Below are 13,096 nucleotides of genomic sequence, written 5' to 3' on the forward strand. Positions count from 1 at the left end.
TCGAGTTTTGTAGCAAGAGCTAAACTGGCCACAGTTTCGCCGTTTCGCGTACCTCCACAGTTCTGCGCATACGCTAGGAACCCAGTGACGTCATAGCGCGCAGCTGGCGCGCCCCTCGCCGTCGCTCCGACCGCTTCGCTTCGCCAGCTGTGCGCATGCGCGAGGAGCCGAGTGACGTCACTACACGCGCCGCCACCTCGCCAGATGTGCGCATGCACGGCGCGCGCTACTGCGCACGCTCAAGGAGGCTGCGTCACCGTATAAATGCAGGGTGATACAACCGCGGTATCACCGCGGTTACCACGCTTATCTGTTTTTTCAGCAGCGTCTGCTCCGGCGGACGAAGTTGTTGCTGCGGCGCGCGTCTTTTCTTTCCTTTTTTTCTTTCCTCTGATCTCTTAACTCTCTTCTATCTGCATGTGGCAGCGGTGGTGGCTTGGCTCGAGCCAGTAGGCAGGCCCGTGCAATTTCCTTTTCATCCTTCTCTCAGTCACAACAACAACAACAACCGCGGTGTATAGCCGTTTGCCATGGAGAAGAAGAGTCGGGCCGCTGCCCAGCGGCGCTGGAGACCGGAGAATCTCAACTCGCCTGACCCCGAGGTTGCGGCCTGGCGGCTGGCCGCCGAGAACGGGAACAACAAACGGTGCAAGGCCAAGCGAGAGGCTGAGACGCCGGAGCAGAGAGAGGAGCGCCTGGGCAAGAGACGGCGTCGGGACGCGGAGCGGCGTGCCCTGGCCTCGCCGGAACGCGATGCGGTGACGGAGGACGACGTGAAGGCCCGCCGTGTAACCGATCACGTGATTAGATCACGTAACCGGGGGGAGAAACCAAAGCTAAACAATAGGGTGTAACCAAGTTAAACCTGTACCTCTCGCTACGTACATCCTGGCATAGCTGAGCTAAGCCACTGCCATTTTTTATCGACTGCCAAAATCGCCTCCTTCGTAATCTTTCATCTTTTCGTTCTGCACTTCTACACTATTAAGCAGAAAGGAGTAAAACAGAAGAAAGCTGTCCGCTACCGAACTCCCTTTTATAAAGGGCAGTGCGCTACAGGGCAGTTTACTCCCTTTTGTGACTGTAGTTGGCCGACTCCAGTTATGCTGCCGCCGTGACTCTGCAATAGAGCCGAATGAATCATCACATAGCAACGCTTGCCAATGTCGCCAGCGGCAGCTTGATGGTGTTGCTGACAAAGGTGACAAGGCGGCTAAAATGGCTCAGCACATAGCTGAGGCCGAAGCAGAGAAAGGAAGCGGTACAGCGCATAAAACAACAATAGTATACCATCGACGCTGAGCGCTGTGAACAGCGCGAACAAGACAACCTGACTATACGTGGAGCAATAACATTAGATTCTCTGAACAAAAGAATATGCTTCTAGCAAAAGTGATCACAAATTATGGAAAACAAACTGCTTTTTTCTCCGCCATAAAAGCTGCAATTCATTACCACTAGCAGTAAAAACCGCACGTTCGCAGCCCGCTTTCTACATTTTACTAAAAAACATCTATTATCAACGCATCGAGCTTCACGCGATACATAAGGTTGCCTTAATCTCATTTTCTGTTCCCCACTCCGACAGCAAACGGTCATGTGTTGCTCATCTGGAATATCTTTTTCTGTTCTTTTCTTTGCCTCCACTTCTGTTTTATAATATCTGCATTTATTCATTGCCCATTGTTATCTGATGTCTTTTGTGTTCTTTTACATGCTCTTATGCTTTGCTGTTTTACGCCTTTTTTTTAATTATGCCCGCTAACTATTGTATAACTTATTCATTGCCGTAAATTATACTAATAGGTTTTAACTTGACTCTATACTTCTGTTCCAGCTCCTCTGTCAAACGTGTGCACATTGCTTATGTATAACTGATGGGAGGTCCTCCAGACAGTTTTACTTTGGCACCTCCTACTGTACTAACTTTTTTATGAAACTTATAACTCATTTGTATTTCCTTTTAATAAACCTTCAAACTGGTAAGGCCCCACAAGCGATGGAAGTAGCAAAGTGCACTGTACAGCGTAAAAATGAGACTCATGTCGGAGGTTCCTGAAGCAGCGATAGCAGCCAATGAGAGCTCATGCCTTGCCCAGCTCGAAGGATATAAACAGGAGAACGAGGGGGGCAGCTTCTGCAGACAAGGATCCAGGCGAAAACCAAGTTTTAGCTTCCACCAGCTACACAAACCAGCCTAGAATGCGCTACACCAGCCCTACAGTGCGTTTTATACCTACACATAAAATTGACTAGAAGAAACACTACATTCAACGCATCCTTATGCAATTCGTACCGTGTGGAATTCGTCAAACGTGCACAGTAGTAGACAAGAAAAACGAAACATGCGCTCTTTATACCATAAAACTAGACAGCGTTTGCAATGGCTCCAAAGTTGGTCATTTTTCGGTAAGCTTCCGGGGCATAAGTGATCTTCAAGTTAAGGATCCCCCTTAGAACTAAAATACCGCGAAGATACCTAGGAAATCGTAGTGAGCACAGCCACATCAATAAAGCCTGTGTTAAGCGGGCTCGTAGAGCGGATAATAAATCAGAGTAACGAAGATATTTCTGCTATAGCAACCAACACTTAAAGCGCGTCTTCATCAGTTCCTTAGTGCAACATTCAATATATCCCTTACTGGCACGTCTGGCATAGGTTAGAATGGGCAATCAAAATGCACATAATGAGTCCAGCCCGCACCGCCAGGTGGCAGAACGATATGGTACGACAGCCAGGAGGAAAGTGGTGTGGAACTTACGTATCATCAAGCAAATGACCATATAAAAAGATGAAAGCTGCTCGTTTCTTACCGTTCAGTGCCACAACTCCCAGGAGCAGTAGAGCGAGCATGTTGCCTCAACAGGATGCGTTGCAGCCTGCCTAATGACGGTCGCTTGACAATTTTTATAGCCGCCTCAAACTGCGAAATTTCTTTCCAAAGATCACCCACAGGCAGCAATGACCTTTTATTTCTATCCTTTTAAGCAATCTAACGTGCACAGCTAAACATTTTCTATAAATACAAGGTGCCTACGCAAATGAAGACCTTCAAAATGCGGCGTAGCAGGGTATTGAACCTATCCGGTATTATTAAACCTATCTAAGTACCACCTTTCGAAATGACCTCCTTGCTCTCGAGCTTTTGGAGCTGCACACAATTTCCTAATGCTTTTTCGTCGACCTTCTGCATCTAAGAAAATTAATTTGAAGGTTGCAACGACCTAGTCAGAAATGGCATGCGTTTTCAAGTTAAACTCTGTCCCCGCGATATTAAAAATATAACACCGCCTGAAGGCTACCGTGTTATTCCAAGAAGGTTACGCTTTGCACAGAGCTCTGGAAAAGGACACCATCATCTTAAGACGACTGTAGAACTTTTTTTTTAGTTTTCTTTCCCGACCTAAATCTTTTTAGTTTTAGTGTAAATTGCTACGTCTTGCGCACCAGATGTTCGGGGTATTTTTTTATACTAAGCATTTTGTTATAGAACCAGCACCCACAAATTCCACAGTATCACCAACGTATATGTCGTCGTTTAGCATATCCAGGCCACTTTCTGCTCAAAAAAAGAAATACACAGTTTCACTAAATACTTCACTTAGCAGCCAGAGATGTTATCGGTCTGTATAAACAAGCTTTGTGTACTCTGGAGATGAAGATCACCTCGAAATGATTAGGCGATTTCAGTCATTTATTACAAAATTACAAGACCAGGACTTCACCAAAACCTTTGGCAAACAGTGCCGCCTAAAAACCTCTGTATCTCAAAAGAAATATCCTGATATTGCTCACCCACTACCACCGCATGCTACGGTCCCACTGGTCCTCTTTTAGAAGCCATGGAGAGGGGCCCAGTAATGATCATCGTCACCTTAAACACGGGATCGCTGAATTTCGGTACGATCAGAGCCGTCGTCTAACGGCGCTGCGTAGAATTTACACTCATTCGCTGAGAACTTCCTATGTGATGCGACGGACGACGCCGGTTTTTCAGCAGAACGAGCTCCTTACGCTATTGCGCAAAAACTTGGAGGAGGCTTAAGCTTCGCCTTGTCGGTTTCATATATGTTGAAGGAGCAGCTGCGCAAGGCCTCCGCCAATGGTATCTCCGGGATTTTTCAGGCACGAACGACGCGACGGAGCACGACGCCGGCTTTTCCGCCTCACGAGCTCGACGCTCTTGCGTTAAAGCGCAGCATCCTGGAAGAAAAATTGTTTTAATGCGGAGAAAAGGCTCTTGACGGAGAAAGCCAACTGGGCATGTGAACACATAGGGCATGTGAACACTCACATAGGCGTTATTTCTTCGTTCGCGCTAATGACAGGTTCTAGCCTAGAGGGCTGTGATTCCTGCCAAGCAGAATGACGCCAGGACATAAGCGTTATCCAAGCTTTCGCTTTTAGCTGTGCAGCATACTTCCTCTTTTCCAGATTTTGTTTTTCCATTGATATGTATTCTATCGTTCTCACTTTTCGGTTTCGTGCACCTCCGATTAAAGCGCACGAGTTAAGCAAGCTGGTGTTGTGGTATTGGAAGTCAATGTGACCAGTCACTTACACTCTCTTGCACTGCAGTGGATGGGGTGTATATATATTTATCAATACTGTGGAGTCGCCTGACTCCAAAGGGGTGAGCACAGAATAGCAAGAAAATATCATAATAATCAAGCACATAATGCATGAACTACGTACAGTGAAAAACGCATGACATGAATACAACAAAAAGACCGCACACGCCAGGCTTTCAGGTTAGCAATTAACATTTCCACATTCGGGCTATCCACAACACGTTTTGGCAATTTATTTCAATGGCTAATTGTTTTGTCAAGAAACGAGAATTTAAATGTGTTACTATATGCTCGATATTTTTTAATCATTTGTTCATTATTGTTCTATTTTCCGTTATTGTACTTGCACAAGAAACAAGCGTAACGTACTCAGAAGTATTTATTTTATTACATTATTATATATAAATATAGCAGTTCCAGCCCAGCTTCTGCGCTTCTTGTCTGGAACGATTCTAAGCCAAGAAAGTTAATAATTGACGTTACGCTGTCAGTTCTTTTATTCCTATTACAAATAAATCAAGCTGCCATTCTTTGCACTCTTTTCAAGTTTTGCGACGTTATTTGCAGTGAATGGGTCCCATAACTAGGATGCACACTCAAGACGAGGCTGCACGAAAGTCTTATATGCTGCCAACTTCACCTCCATCAGGGCTTTCGGCAATTTATGTCTCAAACACTGCAGGGACTTAAGAGCACTGGTGTAAACATTGTCAATATGCGTATGCATCGTAGCGCTAAACGAAGACAAGAAAGAAGAGGACATGATAGGCGCTATTTCTAAACTGAGGGTTTATTCACGCGAAAAATGAAATATATGCAAACAGGCATGCAGGAAAAAGAAACAAATGCAAGCTCACACAATACTACCTAATATATGAATGTCGCTCTCGAGTAGTGCGATAGAGTGCTGGCGCATGTGCCGTCGGCCTTATGAATGCAAAATGCCTCTACTATATCCCTGACTGCTGTGTTCTTGTCACGGAAGATGGAAGATGACGAAAAATAAATGGAAAGACGGGGTGTTTTCGCAGAAATCGGGGATCTGCACAGGCTCGAGAGTTGTGCCAGTTTTGAGCGATATTTTTTTGAGTATGGTGGACCAAATAATGAAGTTGTCTCTACTAGGTGAAAAAGTGATAGCCTGTTACCGGTGCGCAGATGATTACTTGATTTGCATGAACTCTGGACTTGGGAAATATGGTGTAGGAAAGGTTTTGCAGAGTTTTGAGGAGTGCGATCAAGAGCTAGAATTCAGAGCCGAAGAACCGGAGAACGAACAAATCCTGTATCTTGACGTTAACACCAAGATGACTAAGGACCACGTATGTAGGATGCATGCTTCGCGTACGGCAAAAGCCTTGCTGATCTTTGCCTCAGCACACTCGAAATTGGTTAAAGATGGTATTACACTTTCTTCGCTAGATCTGTTCTTTCAAAATCATCCCACCACCTGACTGAAGAAAGTTTTCTTGGCCAGATAGCCAGGCGAAAAGAAGCCGGTTACCTCGATGTCACGATAGGACGCCTATGCGAAAGGTTGACAGGTAGGCCCAAGAAAAGTGTAAATAACCCTGGCCAGCAGAAAGGTGTGTTAGAAAGGAAAAATCTTGCAGTCAATCCTTATGTTCACTGCGCTTCGAATCGCCTCAAGAAAGTACGTGTCAACTATGACGTCAACGTCGTCTTTTCGACGGGAAGGAAGCTCGGCACCATCTGCCAGTCTATTCGTCGCCTCAAGGAAGGCGGAGAATTGAAAAATGACTACTTCGAGATTACTCATCAGTCACCCCTCATGCCATGCGCAATGAGCACAGTTTAGAAGATTCCCATCTCCTGTGGTAGCAGCTATATCGGTCAAACGGGCCGTTGCTTAAATGAGCGATCTCAAGCAGGTGAGCCAGCCCAGCAACTTCAGCTTGCACTGCAAAAACCACAAATGTCATCCAATATTAGAAGAAAGTGATACCATCTTCCGTCACAAGAACAGAACCGTTAGGGAGATAGTAAATGCATTTTGCTTTCGTAAGGCCGGTGACACATGCGTCAGCACTGCCTCTATCGCACTACAAGAGAGCGAAATTCCCATATTAGATAGTCTTGAGTGAGCTCGCCTTTGTTTTTTTTCCTGTATTCTTGTTTGGCTATATTTCTTTTTTCGCGTGAACAAACCTTCGTTGTTTAGCGCTGCGATGTATAGTTCAATCCAACTCGCCCAACGTTCCATTATTCTAATATGCGTATTCCAGTTCAAGGTATCGCTGGCTCCAATTCCAGGATGTTTTGCAACTGCTAATTCTCTGAGTAGTACTCCAGCTATAGAGTATGGATGTTTCAGAGCAGTTTTTTTTTTTCACATGTTCAGAGTACCAGACACTTATCAATATCAAGAAACTTACCCACCTCAATCTGTACACCACTTCGAGGTTTTACATACATATTGTTTAATTTTATTCGATCAGCTGAGGAGGTAACCATTGTGTTGAGAACACAACCCTCTGTAAAAATTTGAATATTAACCTCAGAATCAATAACATTTGCTATGTCATTGATGCTAATACGACCAAGTACGATAAAGTAGGACATCTTCTGAAGGGCATTGCAGAAGATGCGTACACTTTTCTGATCGCGACAGATGACCTGGGAGCCGCCTCAGACGTCATTCGGCACGTCCGCATATTCGAGACATTGAAGACTCGTCGTATTACGCCCAAATTTGGGCGGCTGGCAAACGTTCCAGCTGTGGCCAGCGTCGAAGAGCGCTTTACGGATCTCTCAACGACGATCCGCCAGATCGTTCGCAAGAAACTTCAGCGTTTCTTCAAGCCCGTAACACTTACGGCTGTAATCCCACAGCCGGGGTGTTCTATCTGGTTCAACAGGCCAGCGGGGAGCGGTTGAATCGGCGAGCGGGGATCAGCGTCCAACGGGCAGAACACTCTCAACTTCGTCTGCTTTCGTTCTCCGCCTTGCTCTTCCTGCGTTTCTTCAAGCCCGTAACAATATAATAAAAATAGAACGGGTCCCGGAATTGATACCTGGGCCACACCAGATGAGAAAGGAATAGCATCTGAAAACTGGCTGTCAACGTGGACGTACATGGACGTACGTATGCGGACGATATTATATTATTAGCAGATAGCCACGAAGATTTCCGTGCTCTGGTTATTTCTTGTGAAGACGAAGGAGACGCTCGGGGCATTACTTTTAGTGCAATTTGGTGATGTCTGATGATTTCCAACGATTGCACTGATCAGATACTATAAGGCCATGAGATATTAACACTGGCACATTACAAATATCTTGGGGTATGGGTAACAGAAGGACATACATGCAAAGGCATGAATAGACTTAGGTATATAGGCAGCGCGAAAAAATTCGCGATAATGAAACATGAGACATTATGTGGGTACAATTAGTAGAAAGCACTGGGAGTTATTTGGAAAGAAAAATATGTCACATTCAACTTGGTTAAACCTATTGTAGTGCGAAAGCGCTGGCTTTTGTCTTTACTTGATTTTGTGTAGTCCAAATCGGCCAACGTCAAATTTCTGGGGTGGCCCGGGCAAAATTTTGGAAATGACCCGGGCCAGATCGTGTCGGCCACGGTGAATTATGGTTGGACATCTATTTTGTTGCAAATCGGCCAAGTTCGAATTTCAGCGGCGGCCCGCGGCCAAATTTTAGCAATGGCCCGGACCATACTTCGAGGTTGCAATCGTGTAGGGCATGTGCAAATTCGGAGTCGGCCGCGCCAAATTGGAGGTTACTATGTGTTTTTATCCTTTATTTGCCAGTACACGTTAAAGAGCCGCAGGTGGTCGAAATTTCCGGAGTCTTTCACTACGGCGTCCCTCATAGCCTTAGTCGCTTTGGGACGTTAAACCCCCCCAAACCAAACCAATCCCCTATTTCACTTAACGTGGCGCTGCTGTTGCTAGAAGACAGCACAAGAACGAACGTACGCATGGTAGTGACAAGATTCATGGTCGATGTTGGTGAGCGTATGAGTGCTTTCGCATTGATACCGGTGCCAGGGCTTACTTTCGCGAATGTAGTTTTGTGCCTAAGAAGAGAGATTCAGTCGAGACTACAAATTAATCACAGAGCTTTTGGAAGATTAGCACCAGGTGCTCACAGCAAAAGCACGAACGAAGCAGTACAAGGGGTATGTGCTGAGCATCTTTCGAAGCACGGGAAAGCAGAAAGTTGGGCTAGTTGGTTGATATGTGTATACTGAAAAAATTACAAAAACACGAGGACTGAGCAGAGACGAACACAAGGACGAGCGCTACTCACAACTGAAGTTTTATTCCAAAAGCATACACATGTCATCAATGAAAATGTTGTGTCTCAGTTGTAAAGACTGGAAGAGAGTGGGTACCCTCAGCAAACAATCGTGGAAGCTTGCGGGAGGTTGTCAAGGTGGATCAAGGCAGGGTCGAGGTCCAAACTCAGGGAGACAAACCGGCGAAGGGTCGCCGTTATACGCTACGTGCAAAACTGACCCGAAAGACGCGGGTTCGATCCCGGCCGCGGCGGCTAGAATTTCTTTGGAGGAGAAATTCTAGAGGCCCGTGTACTGTGCGATGTCAGTGCACGTTAAAGAACCCCAGGTGGTCGAAGTTTCCGGAGCCCTCCACTACGGCGTCTCTCATAGCCTCAGTCGCTTTGGGACGTTAAACCCAATAAACCAAACCAAACCAAGCTACGTGCAAAAGTTGGCGCATGGGCTTAAGAACCTAGCAGGGCATTACAACGTTCCTGTAGTGTTTGCCGCCCCTAGAAAGTTGGCATCAATCTGTTCACAGGTGAGCAGCCGGAAGGAAGAAGGCGGCAGAAGGAAAGGAAGAAAAAATTAGTGAAGTATCAAACACGCAGCCCCTTTCGCTCCTTGTGCCAGCGGAGTTGTGTATAAGTTGCAGCTATCCTGTGGTGCAGTGTACATCGGCCAAACCGGCAGATGCGTCAGCGAAAGATTATGGGAACACCGAAGATTACTCAGGGGAGATTCCCTTGACAACCTCCTAAAACATTGCCGCACTCGTTATGCGAGCGATAACAAGAAGATGCAATGTAAACCGCTCTTTGACAAAACAACAATTCTGTTCAGGCATAGGGAACGACTTGTGCGTGAGCTCATGGAAGTCTTTCATCGTATCAGCGGAGATAAATATGCATCAGACAGACTTCCGTGCGCTTCTCTGATAGGGAGTTCCGCTTTTTGGCCACTCACTCGGTTATACAGGGGGTGGCATGTGATGTTCTTGATGATAGCTTGGTGTGGTTTGTTTTGTTTTTCCTATTTATATGTGCATGCTTTTGGAATAAAACTTCACTTTTGACTAGCGTTCGTCCTTCTGTTTGTCTTTACTTGGTCTCCGTGTTTCTGCGCAATTTTTTCAGGAAGCACGGGAAGCTGAGAGCAAAATTTTATATGAAAAACCCCTGAGAAAAGTAGCCGGTAACATGTTTACAGCTAAGGTATTTTAATACTTCTATCATGTAACAAACTTGGCAGTATTTATGCTTTTTAATGCCTAGTTTAATTAAACATACGTAGGTTGCATGTGTAGTCTAAAATTATGTAAGCACCTCATCAAGCCTTGGGATATAGTACCATTGAATCCGCGGTATTAGCTTACATGGTTTCTCTGGCCATCACCAGCGAAGAGTGTACGCGAAGTTTTTTCTGTTTGTATTTTTTCTTTTTTTTTCTTTAATGTGACCCCTTGCACCACGAAAGTACGGGGCATACTTGTCTCCTTTTTCGCTTGATTGTGATGCACATTTTTTGGTGGCGAGGTTGACCCCAACCACGGCCCTGACCACAGTGCCCTTCACCCTGCCTTAACAACACGGTCAAGCAGTGGCAAAGTGTGTGTGAACGTGCGCGAGATTTGAGGGGTGAGGTGACTGGTGAACAAACGACAGTATCCACGAGGGTGTCCGGCGTCCGCCACGAATCTTATAAAAAGAGGCCCATCCGCTACCCGCTTCAGCCCGGTCCTCAGGGGATACTGCCGCCGCCAAGCCCTCCCGGGATTCCAAGCCGCCTATGACACCGCATCTCCTTCGAGAACCCGCTTGCTGTTCCGGTAGGACCAGCGCCTTCGAGAACCACTCCGTGTCATATCTGATTGGACTGTCGATGCCCCCCCCCCCCCCCCCCAGTCATCGTATGCTTCTTTCAACTTCCATTCAGTTTGCTTCATTGTATTATTCAACTGTGTTGGCTAATTGGAATCGCTTTTGTGCAATTTGCATGCACCCCGAAAGTAAAGTGCAAATGCGTGTATATAGTGATCTATTAGTAGATATCATGTCGTATTCATTGATTATTTAAACGACGTGTTTGGTTTGCCGATCTGCGTTTAGCTGAGAAAATATTTTTTATGTTTTTGCTGTTGTTTTTGTTGTTGTTGTTATCTGAATTCACGGCTTTGCCTCATTCACAACGCTGAAACACAGACCGGCTAACGCTAGGCGTCAAACTCCACCACAATTTGCCTCGATTCGAGAACGTGCCTCGCATTTCTCCTGAGTCGTGACATATGGAAAGAGCATTGGCTAACAGTGGCGGAAAAGAACTGCGAAACTAACCAGCTGGTATACAAGAAACAAGGACGGGGAAATAAGGAGCTTTAAACGAGAGGTAAAAAAAAAACACGGGGTAAAAAATGGATTACTTCAATGGAAAAGATGCAGAGTGCCAAACCATGCAAAAATTGGAATATGAAGAGGAAACCGTTCTATGATAACTCAAGAGGAAGTGTCCTACTAGGTCAGGGTGTCTTAGAACGCGCAGCTACGAAAAGAAATTTAACGAAGAAGATGACACACGTGCTGTGTGCGGTAGATCGGTAGAAACAACTGAACACGTCATACTCAAATTCGATGGCATAAATTCGGAAATCGATGCAGGCACTGTCATTCTCCCTGAGGCTCTAGGGTGTAAAGTTAACAATGTTCATGTGAATGAATTCGATGTAGACTCGAACAGGAACGCAGCAGGAACATACTTTGCCTAGGCGAGCATATATGAGTACTGATGCGATTTGGGTGCTGTTATTGGTGTAATGCCTATGTGGTTTTCACTTCTCATTCCTCACAGTTCTAAGTCGCCACAGGGAATATAATAATGATTAATCAATGCGAACTATTGAATGAAAGAAATTCAAAACAATTCCGGTACTATTGCGCCCTTTTAAACCACTCTCTCCAAACATTATTGCAAATTATAAAAGGCGAGCGGTAGGCTTAAGAAAAATAAGACCCAGTCTGTCTTCATTCTATAACCCTTGAAACATGCTTTTCACTACATTTATACCGGCAGACTAACCTTGCGGCTGCTGGAAAGACGGGCAAGTAACAGGCGGCTATTATCGATGTCTTCAGTCCTCGCTTCTCAAGGCGCCAACTTTATGTTCAGCAGTTTTACCTTTCAGATATAACAACTCCCCATCGGGCGGAAAGACAATCCAATAAAATTACGGAAGAACGCAAAAGGAAATCTCACCTGTAGCATACAGCAACTCAACTCAACTCAACGCAAAGAGAAGCCTTAAAATCCGGACACTGAAGATACTGTGTTGTCATCACATGAATCTCTCTCATATAATTTAATCCCCTGTCACTGCAACGTGCCATTACTTTTAAAATGTGACGCGCTTGAGAGTCTCGAGCGATCCCCTGACAGCGGTATCCCTCCCGATAACATCTGGCACAGAGTGAGTGCGGGATGGGCCTCATATTGTCGCTGGGGGGCATGGCTGTAGTGTAAGCAACATCTGTCACTGAGTAAGCGCCCATCCCTGAATGCTGCCGCTTCCCGTCGTTCCGCGGTTCGTGAAGGTACACTGTTCCAGCTGCAGTTGCTAGCATTGCTTTCATAGCACTGAATTATTTTTTGCTCCATTCCTCTTTTCTAAAAAGCGGAAAAAAGAGGGGAAATAAAGGCGGGTTTTCATTTTGAGCAGTTGGAACTGCTACCAGCCAGGCACTAGTTGATAACGACTGCACCTGCCCTGACGCGACGAAGCTGCCGCACCGATTGCGATCCTGAGCGGTCCTGCAACGTGTAACATCGACTCTCTGCGGTTGGTTAACCCCTACTAAACAGGGTCTTTCAAGAACCTCACTGGTGACAAGCGCATTAACGGAGAACCAAAAGCAGGGAGGGACTGGACAAAGAATCACGCTGCACCTGGAGACCCAACAGGCAGGTAGGCCCTCTAAGATGTAAAAACGATAACTACCAATACACCTATCCCAAACAAACCCAGGGCAAGCATCTCATTGTTAATGGCACCAGGCATTCGAAACGCCATTAGAAAAGACCGAGGAAATGTAGCCTCAAAATGTGTCGTTAATTCCTTTAGGAAGATATGGCAAAGGTTGGTACGCATTGCTTGCCTGTTTGCATCATCCTTTGCGGTAAACGAACATGGCAAACGCAGCAAATTAAAAACAGTAACGATGTAGCGGATACGCTTTCGAAGATAGGATATCGGATGCGTTTGCATAA

The sequence above is a fragment of the Amblyomma mixtum genome, chromosome 4 (genome assembly GCF_055824585.1).
Source record: "Amblyomma mixtum isolate Tamu chromosome 4, ASM5582458v1, whole genome shotgun sequence".
NCBI classification, from domain to species: domain Eukaryota; kingdom Metazoa; phylum Arthropoda; class Arachnida; order Ixodida; family Ixodidae; genus Amblyomma; species Amblyomma mixtum.